This window comes from Panthera uncia, chromosome X, assembly GCF_023721935.1.
Source record: "Panthera uncia isolate 11264 chromosome X, Puncia_PCG_1.0, whole genome shotgun sequence".
Lineage (NCBI taxonomy): Eukaryota > Metazoa > Chordata > Mammalia > Carnivora > Felidae > Panthera > Panthera uncia.
The window spans coordinates 102,926,672-102,954,301 of NC_064817.1; the positions used below are offsets into that span (position 1 = coordinate 102,926,672).

Consider the following 27,630-nt stretch of genomic DNA (forward strand, 5'->3'; position numbering starts at 1 on the left):
AGGTTTCGAGGAGGAGGAGGGAAGCCCTCATCTGGCTGTATCCCAACCCGACGTGAGACCCCGGAAAAGGCAGCCATCTTTCTGGGCTGTGGCTTCTGTCATCCTTATTGAGGGCTAGGGCTGAGGGTAATCCAGGTTTAGCAGATGCTCACTAGGGAGTCTCGGGTGAATGAAGATGGTGGTGGGAAAGCACTTTGGAAATTAAAAAACACTCATCCAGATGATGAGTTTCAGGTGACCCCCAAAGAGCAAATGGGGCTTGGGGCCCCATTAAGGCCCCAGAAGTCCCCCATTGGCTCGAGAACATAGACAACTGGAGACTTCCAGTTGTTGGCTTTGAAGGGGCAGGCCCCTCACTGGGGTTGGGGGCCCCCGCAGGCAGGGGCAGGTTGCTCTGGTTGAAGCAGTGCTCCCAGGCCCCTGTCCTAGCTGCCTTCACCCCACCCCAACACTTTCGGTTGTGGTTATGTGGCAAGAAAGGCTCTACAGAAGCCCCGGTAGGGGAGCAGGGTCAGGGGGAAGGGTTACTGACTGAACCTATTTCCCCAGCAGCGCTGACTCCCAGGGGCCTTGCCTGAGAAAGCCAAAAGAGCACCCCCTGGAGGAGCCTGCGGCCACCACACCCTCATCTCTACCACTCCAGGGGCCTCACCAAGAGAGTCACTAAGCTCTTCTGGGAAATGAGGGACAGGCCAACGACAAGGAGAACACACAACAGGAAAGAAGGCAAAGTCAAGTCCAGAGCAGCTACTGAATGAACCCCAGTTCGGTGGGCTGCCAGCCACAGCCTAGGAGGGGACCCCAGAAGTCCCTGCAGATCATAAGGGAGAAGATCCAGCTTTGTCTTGGGGTTTAGTCAGGTGATCTTCCTCCTCTGTGAAATGGGGACACCCTCCCTAGCTCAAAGAGTTGTCATGCAAGGCCAGTGAGTTCATGTGGGTGAAAACTTTGTTATGTCCCAAACATGTTTTTCAATTTCCTGGTGTGATTGGTGTCTTTTTGGCTACAGTCACTCATTAAACATTTGGCATATCTTTACCTGGATGGACAGGAAGACAGGACATGGAGGTGGTGGGATGAGATGAAGGCGAGGGAGGACATAACCACAGCCATGAAACTCATGGGAAAGGGAGGAAACAAGCTTGACTGTGCAGGAGGGGGGTTGGCTGGGGGATCAGGGATATCAGTTGGATAAGGGCATAGGCCCAAGATCCACCAGGTGGTGGGATTGGGATTTGAACTTGATATACACAGCGACTGGGAGTTCCTGGAGATTCTTGAGCAAGGCAGGGCATAAAGCAAGCAGTTCTTTAGGTAGGTCCCTTTGGTATGAGTGTAGGAGTGGAGTGGATGGAAGGAGATCTGGTGGGGCAGCTGGAACCCAGGAGGCGAAGCCCAAGGCCACTCCAAGGGAATAAAATGACAGATTGTGGGGTAAGACAGTAGTTGTGGGGACCCCAAGATGTGGAGCCTGCGGTAAAGAATGTTAAAAGATATGAAGTGATTGGGACAGGAAAGATGGCAGGAGAATGAACTCAACTTGGGCAGTTTGAAATTGGGATCATCTTGAAAAAAACCCAGGTGGAAAAAAAGAGGACGTGGACATTTTGCACGCGCACACACACACAGCATCAGCAGGAGGGACCGCTACAGGCCTTCAGTGGTCAAAGGAGCAGGCCTGGCCTGGTGAGGCTGGCAAGCCAGACACAGCCCCATGGCAGAAAGTGGCCTGCGATGAATGAAAGGTGGCTTCAAACGGCACACACCCCACCTCTGCCTAGGAAGGCCTGCTTATTTCCATAGGTGGGGTAACAGAAACACTGACCAGAGACTAATTAAATTTATTAGTGGGTTTTCTAGAAGCTGGGGCAATCTGTGGCTCGGCACCAACAGGATATTAAGCCAGATAACTTTTATTGAAGGGACAGTGTTCTTTCTCAAAGCCCCTGCCAGCGCGTGTCCTAGAAACTAAAGTGGAGGCTCCTTGCTCAGATCTGGGACTACCCCAGGCAGGAGGGGCTGGGCTGGGTTCGCTGCCTGTTTGGCGGGGGGAGAGGGTCCCTTTCAAGTGCCCCATTCCCCCACAGGCCACTTCCCAGGCCAGCAAAAGCAAAGGGAAGTCCGGTGTTGCCTGCACAGAGGGGAGGGTGCAAGGCTGAGGTAGAAAGACAGCCTATTGGGGTGCAGGCAAATAAGGAGGGCAGCTTCAGTTCTTATGTCACTGTGAAACCCTGGGGTTCCTCCTTCCCCCTCACCTACACTACTCAAAACCTCTTCATGACTCAGAGTCCCACGATATCAAAGTAAAAAGGGGCCTGAAAGATCATGGCATCTATCTCTTGTGTCATCCAACTAGAGACAACAAGTTCCTGAGGGAAGAGAAATGACTTACTCAAGGTCACACAGCCAGTCATTATGACTCCCAGGTGACCTTTCTTCCTCTCCTCCTCATTGTCTCTCAGCATCCTCAGTAAAGCCAACCCTTTCCTCTGGTGAGACCAGACAGCGGCCAGAGCCCCAGGGTTGGCAAATAACAATGAGGCCACACATGTGCAGAACACATTTAACTTTTGCAGCACCTTCCTTCAGGCCTTTGCTCCCACTGTGCCCTGGGTTTGATAGGCCCTTCCCCAATTTCTGCAGCCCTAATTCCCATACAGTATTCAAGATCTGAAGCAAATGTCACCTCCTTTTCATAGCCTCACCTGCTTCCTCCCCACCAAGTACATTCTCTCCTCCTCCTCCTCCTCCTCCTCCTCCTCCTCCTCCTCTTCCTCCTCCCAACACCTGAGCTTGACTTCTTAGACCAAAGTATGGGTTGGCAAACTATGGCCCACGTGCCAAGTCCAGCCTATCATCTGTTGGGTATGGCCCATGAGCTAAGAATGGCTTTTACATGTTTTAATGATTTGGACAAAAATAAACAGAAGAATAATATTTCATGCCATGTGAGAATTACACAAAGGTCAAATTTCAGTGTCCACAAATAAAGTTTTATTGGAATGCAGCTATGCTCACTCGTTTACGTGTTGTCTGTGGCTGCTTTTGCATTGTAAGTTGAGTTGTTGTGACAAGAGTTCATATAGGCCACAAAGTCTAAAATATTTACTATCTATCCTTTGCAGGAAAAGTTTACTGGCTCCTGGACTAAAGGCTTCACTCCCCTTCATTGTGAAGAGGTTAAGTTCATTTCTGAGAAGAATGTCACAGAGCACTCAGAAGGCACCAGGAGGGAGGTGTGGAACACCAAATACAAACTCGGCAGGTTGTCATCAGAAAGAAAATCCTGGCCCTGTCTCTGCCCATGGTGTGACCTTGGGCAAGTCACTTCTGCTTTGTGGGCCTGTTTCCTCAGCTGCACAATGAGGGGGTTGGACTGGAAAGTCAAAGCCCTTTCTAGCCCTAGGACTTAGAGTCAGCAATCTGTTGCATTTCCAACTCATGCAGTTTTGTGCAGGCAGTCTTGATCATTTTCTCTCAGAATAAGAGCTTACAGAAGGTTCCCCTGCCCAGCTGTGGTTTTCCGCTGCCACTGTGGGCCCCCCTCACCCCATATTCACCTGCCTTGCCCCACCCTTCCCTTCTAGCTGACCTGACTGCCCTTCTTTCTGAATTCCTCTCCCATCAAAATAGAAATGGCTTCCTCTGAGAGCCCCCCACCTCTCCAATCCGGTGGGCCAGGAGTATCCATTTTTTGTGGGGGGAGAGGCAGGGAAAGAAGGGCTCTCAGCTCTCCCCAGCCTCTCAGGGCCCACAGCAGACAGGCAGTGAAGCAGGGGATAGGGCCAGCTCTCACCGCACCCCTACTCTGCCAGAGGAAACAGCCCCTCTCTGCCACTTCCTGTCCCAGGGGTTTGAGCAGTTTCCCCTTCAGGGCCTACGAGGCCCTCCCGGCCCCGCCCCTGCCCCACACAGGTCAGAAAGTGCAGAGAGGGGAGGGGCACTGCGGGTGAGGGGGAGGATCCCTCACAGGAAGGCTGAGGAGACAGCTGTCTACACAAGGGGACACCCCAGCAGCTCCACTGCCAGCCTGCTAGAGCTGGGGGTATGGGGACTGGGAGAGAGTAGGAGGTGTCTCTGCAAACCCTCTCTGGTTAAGTGGATGAGGAGTGAGTTTATCACTTTACCTAGCTATCACCTTGAGGGGGCGGGTGCAGAATAAGCCAGGCCTTGGAGGATTGGATAAAAGACCTGACTGTATGCTCAGGTCAATGTCCACCTGGAGCTGATCCTCAGCCCCAGGTGGCTTGGGATGGAGGGATGAGCTGAAGCAAGAGCCTGGGGAAAACAGGCCGACAACAGGGGTTAATTGGGAGGGGCAGGTGACAGGGAAATCAATGCCACTTCACAACTTTGCATAATTTTGTCCCTAGCACCAGTGGACAGAGACAACAATGGAGAGCAAAGTACAGTAACATGTGGGCCAAAGGTAGCAGCATTTTCTGGGTGATAGAACAGGAAGCTATCACATTCCATACCTGCTACTGACTTGGTTTTTTTCTTTTTTTAAGTTTATTTATTTTGAGAGAGAGAGAGGCCGAGAGAGAGGGAGAGAGAGAATTCCAAGCACGCTCCGCATTGTCAGCACAGAGCCTGATGCAGGGCTTGATCTCATGATCTGTGAGATCACGACCTGAGCTGAATTAAGAGTTGGATGCTAAACCAACTGAGCCACCCAGGTGCCACATACCTGCTACTGATTTGCTGCGGTGACTTCCACTTGTAAATACCTCCCAGTTGCCCTTGCAAGGTGGGGCTTCCAGAACTGGGGTGATGTGCCTGTGAGGAACCCTGCAGGCATGTGACCAGCTCTGCCAGGCCCTTCCAAAGCAGTGGGTCAGAGAAGCAGTGGAAGCCTGAGGCCCTGGACCTCTGCCTAGTTGCCAGTGCTTCTGAGGACAGGTTAGAAGTACATGATGATGGTTCTAGAAGCCTTGACGCCTGGGATGGGGGGCTCATAGAGGATACATACCATCACTTTGGTCCCTCCATGTTAATATTGTTCCATGAGGTCCGAGGTGAGAGAAGTTAAGGGGACTCCTACACATGATGGTACTGGGTGAGCCGACAAAAAATGGATGGGAAGATGGTCTTGACACCTCTCTCAGTTCTGAGATTTTTTTCTCAGCTCTTACGACTTTGGCCAGGATCCCTGCCCAGCCAGGCCGCCTGTCAAGAGAACAAAGTCTCTCTTTTCCCTCTCCCTCCACACACAACCCAGGGCAAATAGGCCCCAGTGCCCCAATGATAGGGCCCCACACAAACTTGCTTCTCCACCCCCAGAATTTGGAGCGAGCACTGCTGCACAGCTGGTATGGGGGACGCCAAGGAAGCCTTGGAGACAACATCTGGATGAGCACCTGGGCTTCTGCCAGCCCCTCCCTACGTCTGCAGTGCAAACCCAGGGCCAGGGCTTGGTTACAAGCCCAACTCAAAGCTGGTGGCACGTGTTTGGAAAGCACATCTAGACTGGAAGGAGGGGGTGGAAGCACTTGAGATCAATGCCAACTCAGGGCAAGTGCTTGCGGGGCTGGCACAGATCTAAACTATCGCCGGCTGGGATGGCGGGTGTGGCCACTGTGGTCTCACCATGGGCCCATTGCGGGAGGAGCAGAGGGGTGTGGTACTTGTTTAAACATGGGTAAGATTTTCTTTTTTGCCCTCTGATATCACTTGAAGTTGTTCTGTCTGCATCTGGGGAAAGGGGCCAAACAGTAAAACTTACAGGGTGACAGGGTGGAATGTAGGGAAGGTGGCAGGGATTTACATTTATTGGGTATGAGCTGTGGGGGTGGTGTTGTGCCAGGCACTTTACATAGCCTATCTCCTTTCATTCTTAACAACATCCTTACAATGTAGCTAGTCAGTGGCAGAGCTGGGGTTTGAAGCTAGGTTGATTTCCAACTACTACACTCTCTTAACGTTGTTTTCAGTGAACTCTCTTTTGGTAATAATAGTATTTTAATAGTTTTATTTTATTTTATTTTTTAAAATTTATTTTGAGAGAGAACGCGTGAGCACGTGTGCAAGTGGGGGAGGAGCCGAGAGAGAGGTGGGGGCAGGGGAGAGAGAGAGAATCCCAAGCAGACTCCACACTGTCAGTTCTGAGCCCAGCACAGGGCTGAACTCACCAACCACAGAACCATGACCTGAGCCGAAGTCAGACGCTTAACCCACTGAGCCACCCCAGTGTCCCTTAATAGTTCAGTTTTAAAAACAGCAAAAGTGAGGCTCAGAAAGGACTAGGTAACATGACCAAGGTCACACTTCCCATCAAAAATGGAGGCAGACCTTTTTTCAGGCAGCAGGGATGATGGCGGACATTCAGACAGAGAGTGTCTATCAAAAGCAGCTGACCATCTTTCAAAATAGGAAGAGGGTCCTGCTTGGAGACTCTGGAAAAAAGAAGCTCCCACAATATTACAAACACATTGGTCTGGGTTTCAAGACGCTCAAGGCCTTTAAGGGCACCTATACGGACAAGAAGTGACCCTTCACTGGTAATGTCTCTGAGGGCAGATTGTATCTGGTGTGGTGACCAAGATGAAGACGCAGAAGACCACTGTCATCCACCAAGACTACTTCCACTACATCTGAAAATACAACTGCTTCGAGAAATGCCACAAGAACATGTCTATACACCTCTCCCATTTCAGGGACCTCCAGATTGGTAACAGTGTCACAGTGGGTGGCTGCCAGCCCTTGAGTAAGACTGAGCGCTTCAAGTGCTTAAGGTCAGCAAGGCTGCCAGCACCAAAAAGCAACTCCAGAAGTTCTGAGACTAGATATCTGCTCATACCTCTAAACAAAATAAAGTGATTTTCCTAAGCAGATTAAAAAAAGAAAAGAAAAGAAGGGGCGCCTGGGTGGCTCAGTCAGTTAACTGTCCAACTTTGGCTCAGGTCATGATCTCACAGTCTGTGAGTTCAAGCCCCGCGTCGGGCTCTGTGCTGTCAGCTCAGAGCCTGGAGCCTGCTTCAGATTCTGTGTCTCCCTCTCTCTCTGCCCCTCCCCCGATCATGCTCTGTCTCTCTCACTCTCAAAAATGAATAAATGTGGGGCGCCTGGGTGGCGCAGTCGGTTAAGCGTCCGACTTCAGCCAGGTCACGATCTCGCGGTCTGTGAGTTCGAGCCCCGCGTCAGGCTCTGGGCTGATGGCTCGGAGCCTGGAGCCTGTTTCCGATTCTGTGTCTCCCTCTCTCTCTGCCCCTCCCCCGTTCATGCTCTGTCTCTCTCTGTCCCCAAAATAAATAAAAAACGTTGAAAAAAAAATGAATAAATGTTAAAAAAATAAAAAATAAATAAAAAAGAAGAAGAAGAGAGGCAGAACTCAAACCCAGGCCTGTGTGCCTTTGATCTCAAAGCCTGCGCCTTTCCCACTGTCCCATGCTGGTGATCATTTGCTCAGATCCCTAGCCCAAGGTTTGCTCACAACACCCAACTTTGAATGTTCAGAACCTCTGTGATGCCCCTTCAACAAAAGCTTCCCAGGTCTGTGACCCATCCCCCTCAGGGTCTCAATCTGAAGCAAAGCTCCATCTAATAAGTGAATTCTAACTTTCTGGGCCAAGTCTGCACCAAAATAGTTACAACTTGAGCTCCTGTGGCCAGATATGGAGGAAGGGTACATGGAATAGGAGGCTTCCAGCTCTGTTGATGAAGGAGGCTGTCTCTATTCCTGTACCTCAAAGGGCCTACTGTTGTCAGAGAGTTCCTGGATCCAGACCTGGAGTGGTCATGTCATGGTCCCTGCCCCATAAATATACACTTGCTCTCAGCTTACACATAATGTAAGTCTGGGTTCTTATCTCAGGGTGTTGATTCATTCACATGTTTATTCAAACATTTATGGGAAGTCAATCCTGAGTACCTCATAGATGGCAGGCCCATGGCCAGGGACTTAACACCAGGCCCACCCTATTCTTTTCTATGGTAGGGTCTGTTCATTTTTTTTAATTTTATTTGAGACAGAGAGAGAGAGAGAAAGAGAAAAAGAGAGAGAGTATGTGTGTTGTGTGTGTGTGTGTGTGTGTGTGTGCGCACGCACACACATGAGCAGGGGAGGGGCAAAGAGAGGGAAACAGAGACTCCCAAGCAGGCTCTGGACCGTCAGCCCTGAGCCCGATGCACGGCTCAATCCCATAACCCTGGGATCATACCCTGAGCCGAAATCAAGAGTCAGATGCTCCACCAACTGAGCCACCCAGGTGCACCTGGTATGGTCTCTTCATCTCTAAGTTCCCAGTAAGCTGGGTTAGCCCATATGCCTAAATAATATTGCTGGGTTTTTCTCCCCAAAATACATCTATAACAAATATCTCTCCATAACTGAGGCCCAGAGGTTGGCAGCAAATGGGACGTGATTGCTAATGGGTATAGAGTCTCTTTATGATGAAAATCTTCTATAATGGATTGTGGTGATGGATACAACTCTGTGAGTATACCAAAAGCCACAGAACTGTATACTTTGAGTGTATAATTGAGTGAACTGTATGGCATTGAACTAAATCGAATTAAACTGTTATTTAAAACAAACAAGCAAACAAAAATGAGGCCCAGAGAGGGGCAGCAGTTCACTCAAGACCATGTGCAAGTTGACAGAGCAGCTCAGGCCAGACTCCAGGTCTTCTGATTTCTGATTTTGAGGCTCTTACCTTCTATCAGAGTCCTCACAACCCTAAGCAAGGATAAATGCTGAGGTTCAGTGATTGTGCAAAGCTGGGCCAGCCTCATGCAGGAGGGCTGGTGGCTGGACCTTAAGCAATAAGGTAGGCAGTAGAAAATGCCGTAGGCCAGGGACTTTCATTTAGGTCTGCCATGAGCATCACCAAGTGCCTGCCCCTCTCTGGACCCCACTGTCCCCATCTGTGAAGTGAAGTGAATGAGTTTGGTGGTCCCTTGCAAAAGGCTATACCAGCTCTGACCCTCTCAGGTTCTTTTTTTTTATTTAACTTTCTAATGTTTCTGACCCTCTCAGGTTCTTTTTTTTTATTTAACTTTTAAATGTTTATTTATTTTTGAGAGAGAGAGAGGGAGAGAGACAGAGTGCAAGTGGGGAGGGACAGAAAGAGGGAGACACAGAATCCGAAGCAGGCTCCAGGGTCCTAGCTGTCAGCACAGAGCCCAACACGGGGCTCGAACTCAAAGACTGTGAGATCATGACCTGAGCTGAAGTCGGACGCTTAACTGACTGAGCCACCCAGGCGCCCGTTACCCTCCGAGGTTCTAATTATAAAGTACTGCAAGATGCAACCGAATGGCGTGTCAGATATGTGCTTCTTCTCCAAGAGCTGCAGGAGGTCTTGGACACAATTAGGTGTTCCAAGTGATGCTCTTCACTGATAGTGATGACCAAGACGTTCCTGTGAGAGTCAGATTCTCTCAGACAATTCTACTGCTGAGTTTCTGCATGGGAGGTGGGTAGCTTGGTCCTGATTTCCCCCCACCAGCAGTGTTAGGTGGGAGAATAAGCCATCCTAGAGACCCAATGATCATGTCCTTTGGAGATATCAGGCACCAGGTTCTTGGCCTGGTGCCCAGGCAGCCCCACCTTGTGCTGAGCTTGCCTCCTTGGTGGAGGGAGTGATTGCTGATGGTCTAGCCCCTGCTGGACAGGATGTTTCCACATCAAACCCCACTTCCTGCAGCTAGGCCTGGGCTCCGGTTCCCCCCTTCTCCTGCCATCTGGTCGCCTGCCCTCTGCCCCCTCCCCTTGCTGGGTGTTTACAGGCTGTCTTATCAGCCTGGGGAATCTGTGCCTCACCCAGTCGGCTGCCCCGCCCCGCCCAGCCCAGACAGTCTGCCCAGGGCCCTACCTGCCCGTGGTTTCGCCATTGCAGGCACATGAGTCTGGAACCCCCTTACACCCCTGGCAGGCAGGGGGTGTGGATGAAGTCTTGCTGCCTGCCAGAGTGAAACCTGAATATTCATAGTGCTTTATCCACCTTGCCCAAGCTGGGGGAGGGCAAGCATTCTTTGTATATTGTCATCATCTCTATCTGCAGGCTATGGGGACAGGAATGAGGTGCTTGGGTCACTGAGAAGGATAACTTTGGCCTGGAGGCCTTGACGGCTCTTCTGTTCTCCACCAAGAAGAGATGAGCACGGGCAACACCAGGCTCTGAGAGTACCCGCATGTTTTCTTTTTTCTAACTGAGGAGAACTGTAAACACTCCAAGCTAAAGGTGGGACAGAATGAGGGGTCATAGGCTGAACCCGGTGAAGGAAGGAAGGCTGGGGAATCTGTACGTATGGCCTTAGCCAATCCATGCTGACATCAGAGTTTCATAAGGCCCACACTGTCTCTATCCTGCCCTGGGATCTGCTCACCCACTAAAGGCTAAGATAAGGCCAGGGCTAACTAAGCACTGAGTAAGCCCAACAGCTTTCCCTGGGAACATAAGGGCTTAGATTCTTCCATCAAATAAGTTTGAACCAAAGAGGGGGACAGGGATGGGGACAGCAGACAAATGAACAAGCTGCAGGTGATGGATATGCCTTCCAGAACTTTGGGCTAAGATCCCAAAAGTTCAAGTTCTGACCTGTCCATAAGCAGGTCTCACAGGGACACAGCCTGCTTGGTAAAGCTGACCAAGCCCCACAGTAGGAATCAAAGCCACAGTCCAAATCCAGCTCATCTTTCAGGAGCTTTCATGTTGTTTGCTGATAAATCTATTAAAATATACTTAGGCAGGGGCACCTGGGTGGCTCAGTGGGTTAAGCGTCTGACTCCTGGTTTCGGCTCAGGTCATGATCTCACAGTTCATCAGTTCGAACCCTGTGTCTGGCTCTGCACTAAGCACAGAGCCTGCTTGGGATTTTCTCTCTACCTCTCTGCCTCTCCCTCATTTGCTCTCTCTCTCTCTCTCTCTCTCTCTCTCTCTCAAAAGTAAATAAATAAACAGTAAAAAAAATAGATTTAGGCAGTAGATTGCAACATTCTCACTTAAGATAAAATGCCATACTTCAAAGAAATTTATGCGACTGTGTCCTTCTAGGCCCCTGGGATAGAATTCAATAGTTTGGGGCGCTTGGGTGGGAAAGTTTGGAAAGACTCTGCTAAGGCAATTTTGCCATTAATGGACTATGTAACCACAGGCATGTCAAGTCATGTGGCTCTCACAGACTTGGGCCTCCTACCCTGCTCTGCACTATAGATCTCATGCTGCCCAGCACTCTTCTGACTGACCATGGTAGCAGTCAAGACTCCACAAACCACCATCCCATCTCCCCAGGAATGACTTCCCCACCACTCTGAAAAATCACAAACCATTTCGTGTCAATGTGTTAATGGGTGACATTAGGTTAATGTGTCACCTCTCTCCTTAACACATTTCCCTTTAAAAGGCCATCTGGAGTTACCCTACCCTAACCTAAAGAGTGGCTCTGGGGCAATAGTGGGGGCAGGTGAGCCAGGCAGGTATTTCTTGATGGCGCTGCCTCCTCTCACACCATTAGCCGTGGAGCAATCCGGCCTTCACCATCTACTCCCCACGCCTGTGGTCCATGTGAGGAAACTGTATAGAGTTGATGTGAAAGCCTTAGAAAGACTAACAACCAGGCCTGGTGCAACAGAAAGCCCACTTGACTGGGAGTGAGGAAGAGTAAGTCCTAGTCACGGCTCTGCCTCTGCCTAGCTCCTCCCTCAGCCTTTGAGCCGGCACCAACTCCTACTCCAGGGCACACATTTAGATCAATGGCTGTGGCCATACCAGCTGTACTCCACAAAGCTTTACAGTCCAAACTCATCTGCTTGGTTTCCAAAGGTCCTTCACAGTCTGACTCCACCCTACCTACTCAGCCTTGTTTCCCATGATTTCCCAACTCAAGCCTGGGCTTCAAGCCCAGTGGTCTCCTCATGGTCCCCTGAGGGAACATTCCAGGCTCATTCACGGAGTTTCTCAGGCTTGCCATGCCCTTGCTGCTCTGTTTTGGTTAATCAAATAATGCCCATCCAGCAAGGTCCCACCCAAGCTCCCCAAACACATGGAGCTGTTGATACCCTGATAACTAGACTGCACACCTATGGAGCCCCCTTTTCTAGATGCTAGCCTAAATTCGACCACAGGAGCTCTTAATGCCACACAGGCTTGAACAACTCTTTAATAATTTCATGTGTGTATCTTGTTTCCCCAATAGGCAGTCAAATCCATGGAACCAACGCCTAGCTCATCTTCTCCTGATTCTAGCACAGGCCTGGGCATTCGTGAATTAAGTTCATGTGAAGTCTCCTCAAGTGAGATCTCTAAAATAGAGAACCCGGGTCCTGACTGATCTGAGAGCCACGATCTATTTAGAAATAGAGTTGGGGGACAAAGGTCTCCAGTCTCAAACATTACTTGTCCTCTCTTGCTCCATGAGTCTGTTTAGGGAAACACACGCTAGCTAGAGTCATTTATTCCAAGCTGCATCAAGAAGGCGGTTGGTGATCAATCAGATCATCACCAAAGCATTCTCTCTTTGTACAAAGCCACAGTGTTTCCACCCTGGGCATATTGGGTGCTGATCTGATCACTGGACCCTCTGGAAAGATTTCATGATTCTGGATCAGGTCTAAGACCTAAAATGATTCAGAAGAACAGGGAGTGAGGATAACTATATGAAGACAAACTTTTCTGTGTTGTTGTTTTTTTTAAAAACAGTGGGGTTTTTTTTTGTAATTTTTTTAATGCTTATTTATTTTTGAGAGAGAGAGAAACAGAGTGCGAGCAGGGGAGGGGCAGAGAGAGATGGAGACACAGAATCCGAAGCAGGCTCCAGGCTCTGAGCTGTCAGCACACAGCCCGACGCGGGGCTCAAACTCACAAACCATGAAATCATGACTGGAGCCAAAGTCGGATGCTCAACTGACTGAGCCACCCAGGCGCCCCAAGACAAGCTTTTCTTAAAAAATGTTTATTTATTTTTGAGAGAGAGGGTGGTGAGGGGCAGAGAGAGAAGGGAACAGAGGATCTGAAGCAGGCTCTTGCTGACAGCAGCAAGCCCAATGTGGGGCTTGAGCTCATGAACTGTGAGATCATGACCTAAGCTGAAGTTGGACGCTTAACCAACTGAGCCATCCACATGCCCCAAAGACAAGTTTTTTTTTAGAAGAGGCCTTATGTTGTCCAGACAGAAAAGGTGGAGAAGGAATATGATTGGCATCTACAAAATGATGTATGGAGCAGATAATCATGGGCCTAGTCACCAAAAATGGTTTGTAAATGAAGGGCAAATAAATAGTCCTATTTTGCAAATACATAAGTTTGTGAACTATGAAACTCTTTAGTTGAAGAATATCAATGAAAAGATCAAGCATCTTCTTTTTTTTTTTAATTTATCTACTTATTTTGAGAGAGAGACAGGGAGAGAGAGAGGGAGGGGCAGAGAGAGACAATCCCAAGCAGGCTCTGCACTGTCAGTGCAGAGCCCAACATGGGCCTCGAACTCACAAGCCACGAGATCATGACCTGAGCCGAAATCAAGAGTTGTACACTTAACCAACTGAGCCACCCAGGCACCCCTAAGCATCTTTTAAATGACAGTTACATCAGGGTCATCCATGGTTATAAAACAAGATCACAAAAGCACAACCAAACATATCTGTTATAACAATTACTGTAAATAGGGTAAATTCAAGTGTTAAAAGAAAACGATATTGACAATCTCATTCTAAACTTCATATGGAATTGCAAAATAATTAAAATAAGCAAACACAACTTTGAAAAAGAACAAAGTTGGAAGGCTAACACTACATGATGTCAAAAATGATTACAAAGTTAAATTAATAAAAAAAATTGGCATTGGTGTAAAGATAAATAAATAGATCAATCAGTGGAACAGAATACAGAGTCCAGAAATAAGCCTACATATATAATGACAGCTGCAGTAGCCTAACAATAGCTTTTTCAACAAATGGTACTAGAGTGATTGGATATCTATATGTAAAAAGAGAAAAAATAAATTTGGATTCAAACCTCTTGCCACATAGAAAAATTCACTCAAAATGGATCGAAAGACCAAAATGTAAAACCTAAAACTATAGAACTTATAGAAGAAAACATAAGACAAAATATGTGACCTACGGCTAGGTGAAGAGTTCTTAGATACAACACCAATAGCATGATCCATAAAAATAAAAATTGATTAGTAGGACTTCATCAATATTAAAACCTTCTGCTCTTGGGGAGTGTGGGTGGCTCAGTCGGTTAAGTGTCCGACTTCGGCTCAGGTCATGATCTTGCAGTTTGTGAGTTTGAGACCCATGTCGGGCTCTGTGCTGATAGCTTGGAGCCTGGAGCCTGCTTTAGATTCTGTGCCTCCTTCTCTCTCTCTCACTCTGCCCCTCCCTGCTCACACTCTGTATCTCTCTCCTTCAAAAGTAAATAAACATTAAAAAGATTTTATAAAAATTTTAAAAAAATTCTCTTCAAAAGACGCTGTGAAGAGAATGAAAAGGCAAGCCAGGGACTCGGGGTGGGGGGGGGTGGGAATCTTTACTAAGCATGCATCATCTGATAAAGGTCTTGTATCTAGAATGTATAAAGAACTGTCAAAACTCTAACACGAAAAACAAATCAATTTTCAAATGGGCAAAAGATTCAAACAGATACGTCACCAAAGAAGATATATTGGTGACACATAAGTATATAAAAAGATGTTCAACCTCATCCATCATTAGGGAAATACAAATTAAAACCACAATGAGATACCACTGCACATCTATTAGAATGGCTAAAATTAAAAAGACTCGCCAAGTGTTGGTGAGGGTGCGGAGCAACCAGAACTCATACACTGCTGGTGGGCGTATAAAATGGTGCAACCACTTTGGAAAACAGTTAGACAGTTTCTTAAGAAGTTGAACCTACAACTATTGCATGATCTAGCCATTCCAGTCCTAGGCATTCAACCAAGAGAAAAGGACATATATACAGCTATACGAAGATTTGTACACAGATGTTCATAGCAGCTTTGTTTGTAATAGCCCAACACGAGGAGTGGGGAGGGAGGGGAAGCCACCAAATGTCTGTTGACCAATGAATAGATAAACGATGTATGGTATGTCCATACAATGTGATGTTATTTAGCAATAAAAAGGAATGAAATACTTATGTATATAACAACATGGACATGCTGACTGAAAGAAGCCATACAAAAGGAGAGAACATGCTACATGATTCCATTTATATAGAACTCCAGAAGATGCAAACTGTTACAATGAGTCATAAATAAGACCTGGAGCTCTAATGCACAGTATAGTGAATATAGGTAACAATATTGTATTGATTATCAAACTTGTTGGGAGACTAAAGTCTCTTACTCCTACACGGTCTTGAATTGCTCTTTAATCACTAAAAAAAAAGGGTAATGATGTAACGATAGAAGTGCTAATTATCATTACAATGGCAACCATATTACAATATGCAAATAGCCCACTATGGGGCTAAGTGCATGTGTATTACTAACGTTCTAGAATTGGGTTTAGATCCTTCAGAGCAGGGGGCTGGGTCTGCTGTGTTTGGGTTATTTTTTTTTTTAACATTTATTTATTTTTAAGAGAGAAAGAGACAGAGCATGAGCAGGGATAGGGGCAGAGAGAGAGAGAGAGGAAGACACAGAATCCAAAGCAGGCTCCAGGCTCTGAGCTGTCAGCACAGAGCCCGATGTGGGGCTCGAACTCACAGACTGTGAGATCATGACCTGAGCTGAAGTCAGACGCTTAACCCACTGAGCCACCCAGGCGCCCCGGGTTTGTTTTTTGTTTTTTTGTTTTTTTAGGATCAGAGTGGCGCCAAGAAACTGGTCACCTAATGTAACAGACAGGTGTTTTCTGGGCATGGATTCTCACAGAATCAACACAGCTGAACTAGCCTGTTTTATCCTCTGGGGGCAACATGGGAAAAAAGACTGATTATCTCCTAAATCTATGTCTAAGTACCTCCTTGCTATCAGGTCATCAGGAATTTGGGGAGGTTAAGACTAATTGCCCACTCTCCCATCCCCCAAGGCCTAGCAGTTCTAAACCTGAGGGGTGGAGACAAAGGCACTGAGTAAGTGGCTCAGGAGTGGTCCATGGGTGGTCTAATTTATCCTGGGCAAACACGATCCACTTAATAGCAGATGGAACCTCCAAGGTACTTTCTGGGAGGCCTCTGGAATGGAGATGGCACTCAGCACCCTGGGAATTCTTCTGGGCAAAGGCAGTGCCCCAGCTCCAACCCAAGGCCTCTGGGCATTAGCCCCAAATGGATGCATAATCTAATTCTAGTAAAAGGAGGGAGAAAGTGAGCAGCGGTTGGCCAGTTGGCTCCCAGAATTCATCACTCAGCAGGGTAATAATAACAAACCGATGGTTGCTAAATACTTGCCAGGGATGGAATATGAGGCCTTCTCTCAGAGGAACTAACTTAACTCTTATTCCCACAGCCAATGATACTCAAGATGAAAGTGGCAAAGAGATAAAGATGGCAATGTGAATAAAGACACTAAAGACTTGCTTTTTGCTCTTCACAGCACTACCGACTGCCACATGGAAAGACTGTATGTTGCACACACACGTCTTCTTCCGTACCCCCTCCTTCTCCAGTGTGATGGCAGAGCTAACAAAGGGTTAGCAGAAAGATACGGGAAATCTCCATCTCAGTTTTAGGAATGGGTATGGCAGGCCCTGCCAGTACTGCCAGAGAAGCGATGGATCCCTGGAGTTGGCAGAGTCAAGGGTGTGTGAAGGGGTAAGTGACAACAAGCACAGCATCAGCCACAGGAATAATAGCAGCTAACACCTATCCTATTGGGCAGGAACTATGGGCCAGACACCATGCTGAGCACTTCACATGCCTTATCTCATTTAATCCACATTCTAACCCTGGCAGGTGGGCACCAGGACCCAGAGTGGTTAAGTGACTAGTCCAAACTCACACAGTCAGTAAGTGGCAGGTCTGGAATATGGACACAGAGAGCCTGTGCTCTTCCCCCTTCTAGACGACACGCTTCACTGGAAGTACATTGGGTTAGCCTGGAAGAAGAAAGGAAGCTTCTGGAAGGGCAGGTGAACTGAGAAGCAGGAAGTACCAGCACTGGGACAATAAAATGGTCCATCAAGAAGGTGGGAACCTAAGGCAAAGCTTGCTCAACCCAGGCAGGCTGCTTAACCTCTTTCTTCTTGTTGGTTCAAGAAACGTTCCAGTACTTTCCCTTACAGACCCTCCTGCATGAAACACCTTTCCCTGAGCCTCCTTCTCCTCTGATAGAAGGCTGGAGTCTCTGCCAAGAAACTCACCTTAGAACATGATTTCCCAGCCAAGAACTCAGGGCACTCTGGTGTGTCCCTGTGGTGTTGCCATGTGCTGGGAGGGGGCAGGGAAAGAGGGCAGTGACAGAGAAAAAAATGATGCGGGGGAGGGGGGATGTGTGTGTCTGGGTGTTTTTCTCCAGTTAAACCCAACAAGAGCCAAGTTCCTCTCTACACTCACCGATGGGAGACACAGAAGCAGCAGAACAAATATATGGCTAGTCCTTGCCCTTGTCTGCATGGTCTGGGCAGAAACCTGTGGGACTCTCTAGACTCTTCGGTTCCCAAGCTGGCTGAGGAAATGAAAATCTCTGTCTTCCACCTGAACCTCCAGGCTTCCAGAGAAATCCCAGAACTCCTGGGAAAGGTGGGACCCAACCAGGCCAAGCCTGCTGTGAACACTACTGGTGTGTCAATCTTCCCGTGCATTTGGTGCCTTCTACCTCTCTTCCCCTCTTTTCCCCAGGGTGTGTGTGTGTGTGAGTGTGTGTGTGTGTGTGTGTGTGTGTGTGTGTGTGTTGGTGGGGGTGGGGTAGCTCAAAACAAAATCCCTTCAGGTTGGGTGGCAAGGAAGCCTGCCTACCCTTTGTGTCTTATCAGTACACGCTGGGCTCCCAGTCTGGGTCGGCCACTTTCTATCTCTTCTTGGAGGGGAGATCAGAGGTTTGCTCCGAGCCACCCACACCCCCTGACCTGGTCTTTTGTGTGACATGCATTTGCCAAACAATTATCCAGACTTCGAAGGTCAGTCTGTTGGCCAGGGGAGACAGAGAAAGGCGTCTTTTCTCCCTTTTCTGCCCAGCCAAATCTCCCCCACGCCGACCCCTCCTGCTTCAAGGTCTAGCTGGATTTGAGCCTCGGACCTCACAAAGCCTTCCCTCCCCCCTCCAACTGCCAACCTCAGAGCTCTGGCCGCCTCTGGCCCCTGCTCTGAGGAGCACAATTAGCACCTGACCAGTCGCGGTCCAGGCTACTTGTCCTCGCCTCTGATCATTTCAGCGTCTTAGTCATCTTTACACCACCACCTCCTCTGCTGTCTCCTCCACAGTGCCTAGCACAGGTTGGGCACACAGTACGTGTTAATAAATGGCTGTTGAATTGAAACTCGGCAGCCCCTATGAGGTCAGAACCCTCACGAGCACCCCGACCAGCAGTTCCTTGGCAACCAGCGCCGGGGCCTGAGCTATAGGGCATTACTGGTGTGGCCACTATTACAGACCATGTGAGGCTCAGCAGCCAGAGATTTGCAGGCGGGTTGGTGTTGATGAGAAAAGCCTCTGACCTCTAGGAAAGCGCCCATAGGATTCTGGGTACCTCGGATGAGTTTCCTTTCTCCCCTGCAGAACTAGTTTTCAGTCTGAGAACCACAAAGGAAATAAATTGGCAGCGAAGCCAGAAACCTCTTTGCAGCTTAGAAATCCTGGAGAGATAACCAAGCCCAGGTTGGGGTCAGGCCCAAGCTTGAGGACAGAAGGCTGCTGGAGGCCCTTCCCAGCTCAGCAGGAGATCTCTGGGGGGTACATGGCAGGGGACTAGAGGGGTGTTTGGGGGTGGCCCTAAGTAATGCCATCCTGCCCTGGAACCCAACAAATCAGGCCACTGAATGCTCAACACCTGCAGCCCATGAAGGAAGCAGGTCTCCCTTGCCCCATCATTCATCCAAATCCCAAGGCAATTCAGGTGATGCATCCAGACCAGAACCCAGCCAGGGTTCCCTGGCAAGGAGAAGCCTCCAAGTCTGGGGCGCCTGGCTCCTCACACTAGCTCAGATAGTCGAGGCTGGCTTTGGATTATGCGTACTTGTATAGATGAGCTAGCCACTCTCCCTGGCTCCCTCTCACACCCCACACCCCACATCCCAACTCCGGCCTGCAACAGAAGGTATACACAATCCTGGAAGGCATGTGGTGTCTTCTTCACCTCCATATTTTCCTCACTGCCACTTCATTGATGCCTGCTACCATGACTGGCTCTCCGCAAATGTTTGCTGAGTGGAGTCTCAGTTTTAGGCACTGTATTAGAAAACACCATAATGCTAATTCATGCTCACTATGTGCCATATGCTGTTCTAATAAGCAGCTTATGTGTATTGATGTACTTGATCTTCAGAGCATCCTTATGAAGTAGGGCTCATTTGAAAGATGAAGAAACAGAGGCATACAATTGATTGGGATCGCGTAGCTAGTAAATAACAAAGCTGGGTTTTATTTATTTATTTATTTATTTATTTATTTATTTATTTTAAGTTTATTTACTTATTTTGAGAGAGAGGGAGAGAGAGAGAGCGCACGCAAGCGCGGAAGGGGCAGAGAGAAAGAGAGTCCCAAGCAGGCTCCGCACCACCAGTGCAGAATAGAGCCCAACACAGGGCTTTAACTCATGAAAACCACGAGATCATGACCTGAGCTAAAGTCAGACACTTAACCAGCAGAGCCAGCCAGGCGCCCCCAAAGCTGGGTTTTAGACCCAGACAGTCTGGCTCTAGGGATGGAAGATAAAATGAGAAAGTTGGGGGCTGCGGGGTGGGGAGTGGCAAGGCCCAAGGCCAAGCTTAGGAGCAGGGATTTCCCTGGGAAAGCAATCCCATCAGCCTGCGCCTGGCTGGGCCTCTTCAGAGACAAAAGCCCTGAATTTTGCAGGCTTGGGACATATTGGATATTCTATCAATCAGGCCTATGAATGACAGACCACAGCACCCTCATGTTTAGATCCCAATTTAGAGAAGACAGAAGCCACTGAGCCACCACTTAGCACTAGGCAGGGGGAGAGTGGATTTCAGGCCCCCAGCTTGTCCAGGGTGGGCACCAGTTCCTGAGCAACCACAGAGCAAACAGTGTAGCAGTGGGAGGAATGCCAGACATAGTTGCAAACAAGCCACTCCTTCGGCTCACAGCTAGAGGCTGGGTGAGGGTGGCAACATGGAGCCTGCTCAACACCACCCCCCCCCCCCAAACATCCCAGGTTTTGAATCGAACCCAGCCCCAGAAATAACCCACATGCAAGGCAGCCTCTTCCCCACACAAGTCCTCCAAGATAGTTAAGTCCTTCACTTAACTCAAGACAGCTCCCCCACTAAGCTGTTCCTGCTCTGGGTCCACTGAATCAATGGTTGAGAAAGCGCCTTATAACCATGTAACTAACTGCTATAACCATGTAACTGCGTGGAGGGATTTGCATTCTTGCCGGGCATACGTGTTCCCTAGGCATTTTTAGTGCCAAAGTGTCCTGTCTCCCCAAAGGGGAGAGCTAGATCTGTTCCCTTCAACCCCGTCCAACCTGGCACTCAGGCTAGGGGTCAGCTTGCAGGGGGTGAGTGCCCGATGGGCGTGCCCACCAGCTGCTGGGGCCAAGCAGTGGTGGCTCAGGCCCTGGGGTGGTGACCTCACTTCCGCTCCTACCTCCCCACCTCCCTAGCACTCCTCCCATTTGAGGCCCCACCAGGCCAAAATCAAGAAGTCCAAGGTTAACTGTTCCTCCCCACTTTAAGAGCTAATTAAAATGATTAGCTACAATGAACTGTCAAACATTAACCAGAAGAAGCTGCAGGACCAGACAGGCCTCTATCTGGGGTACAGGGATGAGGGGCAGGACTCAAACTGCCATCAAATCCCATGGCTGGGGTGTTGGGTGGGGGGAGCCAGGGAGAACCTGGCTGAGCTGAGGTACCAAGGGGTCAGAAGGTGACTCTGGTGAGGAAGGCCATGTCCCTACACGCAGTCATGAGGAAATGGCAGCAGAGTTATGGTGCGGTGGAGGGACCAGAAATTCATAAAGCGGCTACCGCCTCATTAGTTCCCCAAAGCAAGGCGCTTGCCGGTATGGCACCCCACGCTGTGTATCTGCTCAATCCCCTTGCCGGCAGAAGAGGAAGGAACACAGAGGCGGGAGAAACCGGGAGAGCGGGAACGCGGGAGCGGGAGGGCTGGCGGCTTGCTCACACGGAAACTCTGGTCTCTGCCAAGAGGTCTCTATTTTGGCGATCCAATTATCCAAGTCATAGGTGTGTGTGTGTGTGTGTGTGTGTGTGTGTGTGTGTGTGTGTGTGTTACTCTAAGGCGCCTGGCCCCAGAGGCCCCAGGGGCCGGCTGCCGATCAATCTGGCAGCCTAGCCACTGTGCGGTCTGACCTCCCGCCCTCGAGCCTCGAGCTTTTGGGGGGCTGCTGTCTCGATCGGCCTTGTCAGGGAACCCGGGCTGCCCGGGTCGCGGGAAAACTGGCCCCCCGGCCGCCGGAAAACCGGCCCCCCGCCCTGACTGGGGAATTCGATTCCGTTTCTAACCCCGGCTCAGAAGCCCGGGTTCCCCAACACACACGCGGTGGGGCGAGGCAAGGGCCAGACTCAACACGCCAGGGCTCTCCCACCATTCCCTGGGCCCCCAACTCTACACGCAGGGGCCCCAGCGCCCCCGATCCCGCCCCCTCGGGCAAACTTTTCGAGGTCCCCGATGGCTCGAAGAACTGGCGCCATCGACGTACCTGAGGCCGAGTGGGCTCGGTCGCCGGGCTGGGATCGGTCGCTATGGTCCCCTCCCCGCTCCGGGGGCCCAGGGGAGGGTCCCCACCCCCGCCAGCTCGCCTTCTCCTCTCAGAAGCCAGCCGGGCCGGTGGCGCCGGGACCTCGGCGCCGGCGAAAGGAGAAGTGGAAGTTGAGCGCGGCGCCCGGTCGGTCCCCGCGGCCGCCGGGGCCACCGTCCCCCTCCCTCCTTCCCTCCCTCTTTCCTCCCTGCCCGCCTGCCCCCGCGGCCCCGCGCCCGTGACTCACCTCGGCGCCGGGGCAGGCTGGTCCGGGCGGGCGAGGCACAGGGCTCTCCCACACGTCGCGCCGCCAATGGCAAGTTGGAGGGCGAGATGCAAATACCAGGTGAGACGCCGGCGCCCCTGATAAAACGACTCCGGGGGGCGGGGTGGAGTGCGGGGGGGAGCTGGGTGGCCGCCGGGGAGGGCCAGGCCGAGGGAGGGGGCAGCGGGGGCGCCCGGGGAGGGGGCGCGAGCCGGCGGAGACCTGCACTGAGACACCCGAGCGAAAGGGGAAATTGCACTAGAAACACACACGTCCCCGCAGGCGGCGGCTGGGGCGGGCGCGGAGGAGGCAGGGCGGGAGGGAGGGAAGAGCCGGAGGGAGGGACCGACGGGAGGGACCGCGGGCGGGCGGGGTGGGTGAGGGAGCGAGGGAGGGACGAGGCGTCTTGGTGGAAACAGCGCCCCTCCACTCCCGGCCCGCCGCGGTCGCCAGCACGGCAGGGGGAGCCGTGCCAGGGGCCCGCGCGGCCTCTCCTTCCCCTAGCGGCTCGCTCGCCCCCGGGGACCGCGAGAGCAGGGCCCCTGCAGAGCCCGTATTGCCCGCCCCTGCCTTGGCCAGTGCCCCTAAGTCGGCTAGCGCGTGGCGGGTGCGGGGCTCACCTATCCCTGTCGGGGCCCTTCCCGGTGAGAGGCCCCCACACAATGCCCGTGAGAGAAATCTATTCCCAGGGGACCCCGGGTGTTTATGTTCAGGCCCCTCGCGGCCTGCACACACCACTCGCTTGACGCCTTTGGCCCATACGCTTGCACTCCAGATTATTGAGCGCCTGCTGTGTGCGGACCTGGCGGGAGGGCCGGCGGAGCGCGTGGGTGAGACAAGGAGATGCCCAGAGGATACAATTTGAGAGCTATATGCCAAACACCGCAGGATCCCGGGCCAAATGCATCATCGTGCGCTTGGGGTGACTGGAGAGTTTGGGGGACTTCTTAGGGAAGTCGAGCCTAGGGCTCCTAGTGGGGGAGACCAGGCAGACATGAAACAGGGGAAGGGCTGGGTGGGGAGAGTAGGGCTGACACAACAGGTGCAAAGGCAGGCAGTGCTGGGTGCTGGGAAAAAGTTTAGGCTCCCCTTCTCTCCAAAGCCAAGCTGCCCTGTTTGAGGCAACCACTTGAACCCCAGGCTCCCATTCTATCTCCCCCTTACCCTCTCCTCTGACCTGCCTCAGCAACCATAAAAGCCCCCACCCCCCATCTGGTCCCACAACTAAGAGGCTCTAGGAGGGAAATGGCTGGAAATTGTCACTTCTTATGGCTCTACATGGTCTGGAGGACGGGTGCACCCAAGCCTCAGCCTTTGAAGTTCCTTGGCAGAAAGCAGGAAAGCTGAAGGGGCCCCAGAGGACAACGGCTTTCTGTGGGGCAGGGGTGGCCAAAGGGCCTGAAGTTCAGGGACCTGCTCAACCACCAGCATCTGCCTGCTTCCCCAGCCTTGGGAAAGGATGGTCCCTGGCACAGGACTTGGGGACATGAGTGGTGGTGGATGATGGTGGTGAAGGCAGCTGCAGATTACAGGTTTCCAGGGAAAAACCTAGGGACTGGACTGGGGCACTGGCCCTCGAGATCTCTTGGCTACCTATATAGCCAAGTCCCTGAAATAAGCACCAAGAGCAGATTCCCACTTTTTTTCTTTTCTAAGTGGGCATGCTTTCCCCGGGGGGATTCCAGATCCTGGAGCCACATCATTGTCTGCTGGTCTCTGGTCTGTGAGGCTCCCTTCTCGAGGTCGAAGTCATGGTAGGTCCCACCTATCCCTAAACCCCCTTTATCTTGACTTTGAAACTCACCAGTGGACACAAACACACATACCTTTCCATTTTGCTAAGAGTTCAGTGGTCTCTAACATCAGACAGGCCTGAGTTCCTATTCCAACTGCACCATTTATCAGCTATGTGTCTTTGGGCAAGTCACTTAAACTCCCTGAGCTTCACTTTCCTTATTTTTAAGTTGGGGATAATAAGAACCTACATCAAAAGGCTGTAGTGACGACTGAATAACATAACCCACGTCTATGGCAGTGCCTGGTGTCTAGTAACCCCTCAATAAATGTTAGCTACCTTCAGCATCATCCTCATCCTCACTGCACTTTTCTAACCCAGCTCTCAGGAGAGTCTGATCGGTCCAGGCCAGAAGCTGCTGAGGACGAATGGTGAGATCCCTCCTATAAATGTTTGTGGTTTAAACCAAATCTGAAGCTTCGAGGCATGGCAAAGCCAGAGGAGAGGTCTTCCTCTTGGGAAGGGCGGGGAAAGAGGTCAAGCACTGTGCCAACCAACTAACAGTGACTGGTCCTAATACCTGCCAGTGACCTGGAGCCCATTAGTGGGAATCCCGTAAGTTCCCACCTTCCCCAGCCACTCGGAACTAACCACAGCCCTGTAATCTGGGAGTTGCAGCCAAAGCAAATCCCACCCCCCCTTGACGAATATCTTGTGCTGACCTCGCCTTGGGGAGCCATGGGCCACACGAGTGACTTTCCTGGCTCCATGGCTCCAGGTCAACCAGGCTGCCCTTCCCAATGACTTTGCTGCTCCCCAGACTGCCAGCCCTTCCCCACCTGGCTCCCCACTCTTCCATTTACCCATTGGGTGAGCCCCAGCCAGGAGGGACCAGCCGACTGAGATCACTACTCCTGATGACAGCCATGCTGTCTCTGCCAGTGTCTCATTCCCTGACTTGGCAGGAATTCCCCTTCTCGAGTTGCCCATGGATGCCCAGACTGCACCATCCAGTGTGCACTCTCAGTCTTTCTCCTTCCAGCCCGTCCCCCACCCCCACCCCTCCAACTCCGATTCAGTCCTCTCGAGCCTCAGAACATGGATCCTTCCAAGAGTGGAGGGCCTCCTGGCTGCCCACAGCCTGTGCAGGGCCAGCTCGCCATTCCAGTATTCAACTTGCCTTCCCACCTTGGCAACTTTCTCAGGTTCTCTTTCTCCCCTCTTTCAAGCAGTGCCTATGTTCTCCTGCAAATAACCCAGGTTCTTTAGAGACAAAGTGACTGGTTGCTTCCCCCCCTCTTAACCCCTTGGCCTCAACAAATTCTATTCAAACCTGTGGCTAGAACAAAATACCACAGTGCCACACTTACTGTAGCCATCCATGGCCCTTACTTTCCACCACAGATACAAGCTAGAAAAGTCACCCATCAATCAGACTTTCAGAATGAGAAGCATACTCAAAAGCCAGGAGAGAAGTTATAGTTTAAAAGAAATCCTCCCACCTGTAAAGCTGAGAAGCCCCCTATAATCCTTTCTAAACAGCCAACAATCATTCCTCTGTTGATATGTTCAATAACACCAGATTTGCCTCCATTGGGTTTATGTGATGAGGCCCTAGAAAGCTCCAAATGACAGACAGAAATTTCTACATCCCAGGTTGTGGCTGGCCATCATGAGTATTCTAAAAAGATTGTGGGAGGGGGGTCTTGGGTGGCTCCATCCATTAAGTGTCCAACTGCTGGTTTTGGCTCAGGTCACAATCCCAAGGTTTGTCAGATTGAGCCCTACGTTGGGCTCTGTGCTGACCAAGTGGAGTCTGCTTGGGATTCTCTTTCTCCCTCTCTCTCTGCCCCTCCCCTCGCTCATGTTCATTCTCCCTCTCTCAAAATAAATAAATAAACTTTAAAAAAAAAACAGAAGGAAGCTAACATTTAAAAAAAATTTTAAATAAAAAGATTATTCAGGGGACGCCTGAGTGGCTCAGTTGGTTGAGCACCTGATTCTTGGTTTCAGCTCAGGTCATGGTCTCACAGTTCAGTTTGTGCGATCCAGCCTGCGTTGACAGTGTGGAACCTGCTTGGAATTCTCTTTCCCTCTCTCTCTGCCCCTCCCTCCCTTCTCTCTCTGTCTGTCTGTCTCTCAAAATAAATAAACTTCAAAAAAGATTGTTGGGTAGCTGCAATATAAGAATTCCTTGAGGTAGGTTATATACCAAACTGCTCCTTATCCAGATGGTGGTCTCTTGCCCATGTCCATACTGGGGACTACGGGGGGGGGGTGTGTGCCCAGGCCAAAGAAAAGGCATGCAGATGGGAAGATTTCATTGGGAACAACTTCTCAGATCATGACTTTCATCTGGCCAGCCACCTTCCTTGTCTGGGGATCTTGGAAAACCACTTGGTCCCCCCACCCCAAGTTGCTCTCATTAAAATGGAGAGTTACACAGTTCCACTCTAGGCCTTTGCTGTGACAGGCTCAGGCACCAGAATATCCCCTACAAAACTTCAGAGGACCTCTGGGCTTCACCTCTTGGAGGGCTGGTGAGCAGTTCAAGGGTCCAGTGGAGTGAGATGACAGCCTCACATAGCAAGTGCTACAGCCTTGAATCACTGCTCCTTATGTCCATACTCAGTGCAGTGGCTCCTGGGAGGCGCTGTCCCCACCATATACACTGCCGGGAGTGGGCCTAGTATTTGGGAAACAGATTTAGTGCCCTTCAGGCCAAGCCTCTGGGTTGGTGGGAGATTTCTGAGGTGGGAGGAGGAGGAGAGACTCAATCCTTTGGTTCATTTGCCAAAAAGAAGGAAGAAGTGGCTTCAAGCAGAGTTCAGCAAATGAGAGCAAGTCCGCTGAAGTCTAATCCTACTGGCCCTTAGCCCCTATCTTGGAGCCATGGAAAAGTCCCTGGGACCAGGGCCAAGGGCAGGCACCTACTCTGGGGCACCTATCAGAGGCAGCGCAGCATCCAGAGTGTTGAGGCCACGATCCAGTGGAACTAGAGTTAACTCCTCAACCTCTGATGTGTCATCTTGTGTGGCTGGCAGCCTCACTGTGCTCTGCGGCCCTGCGCAGATGCCAAGCGACACCCCAAAGGCATCTCCCCTCATGGCCTGCAGGAAAAAATGAGTGGGTCTAAGGGGGCCTTGGCCCAAGGGGGTGCTGTTTGGGGGCAGAGATTGGGATGGGGGGGCAGAGAGATGTCGACATATAGAGGTCTTCCTGGAGGAGGTGCCAAGTGATTTCTGGGGCTCCTTGAATGTACTGGGGGACAGGGAGCATGAAGCCACCAAGCTAGGTGTTCCCTTCTCAGGTGGAGAGGTGGAGAGGAGGCTCAGGGCAGTGGAGGAGGCTCTAGTCACATTTCAGGGGGCGCTATGTACCTACATGGTGAATGGCACCCCCGGAGTTGTGTTCAGAGGTGGCAGTAAGGACAGACCCTTACTGGAGTAAGGGGAGGTGGGGAGGGGTGCTGGAATGAAAGGAGAGATCAGGAAGGGCTCAGGCTGGGTCACCAGCGTGGGGGTACCAAGCCTGACTCCAGATCCTCGAGTCTGGGGATGGAGTAGTGGGGAAAGACTGTGAGGGGGGCTTGTTAGCCTGAATTTCACCCACTTCACATCCTGCCAAGGCGCGGTGCTGGGCTGAGGTCTGTGTCAGGAGGTAGATGATTCTGCTCTTTCAGGATTGCCCCATTCCCCAGGGAGGCAAGGACAAGCCAGAGATGTGCACTAGACAGAGACCCAAAAGGAGTGCAGCCACTCAGTTTCCCCATTCTGCCATCACAACAGGGGTCGAGGGTTGTTGTTTCATCCAGAAAAATACAACATTTAATGTCTGTAAAGGTGC

General features: G+C 50.8%; 1 protein-coding gene and 1 pseudogene across 3 annotated transcripts in view; one reads left to right on the forward strand and one right to left on the reverse strand.

Annotated features, from left to right (window-relative positions):
- ELF4 (E74 like ETS transcription factor 4) overlaps window positions 1-22,323 on the reverse strand; it is a 41,924-nt gene extending 19,601 nt beyond the window's left edge. The window contains exon 1 of one of the 3 annotated variants that reach the window (XM_049644275.1): window positions 22,032-22,323. The gene's annotated coding sequence lies outside the window, so the exon portion shown is untranslated. The other 2 variants (XM_049644277.1, XM_049644276.1) reach the window with 2 other exon arrangements.
- Window positions 6,314-7,057, forward strand: LOC125931969 (40S ribosomal protein S11-like; annotated as a pseudogene).
- Window positions 22,324-27,630: the final 5,307 nt, after the last annotated feature.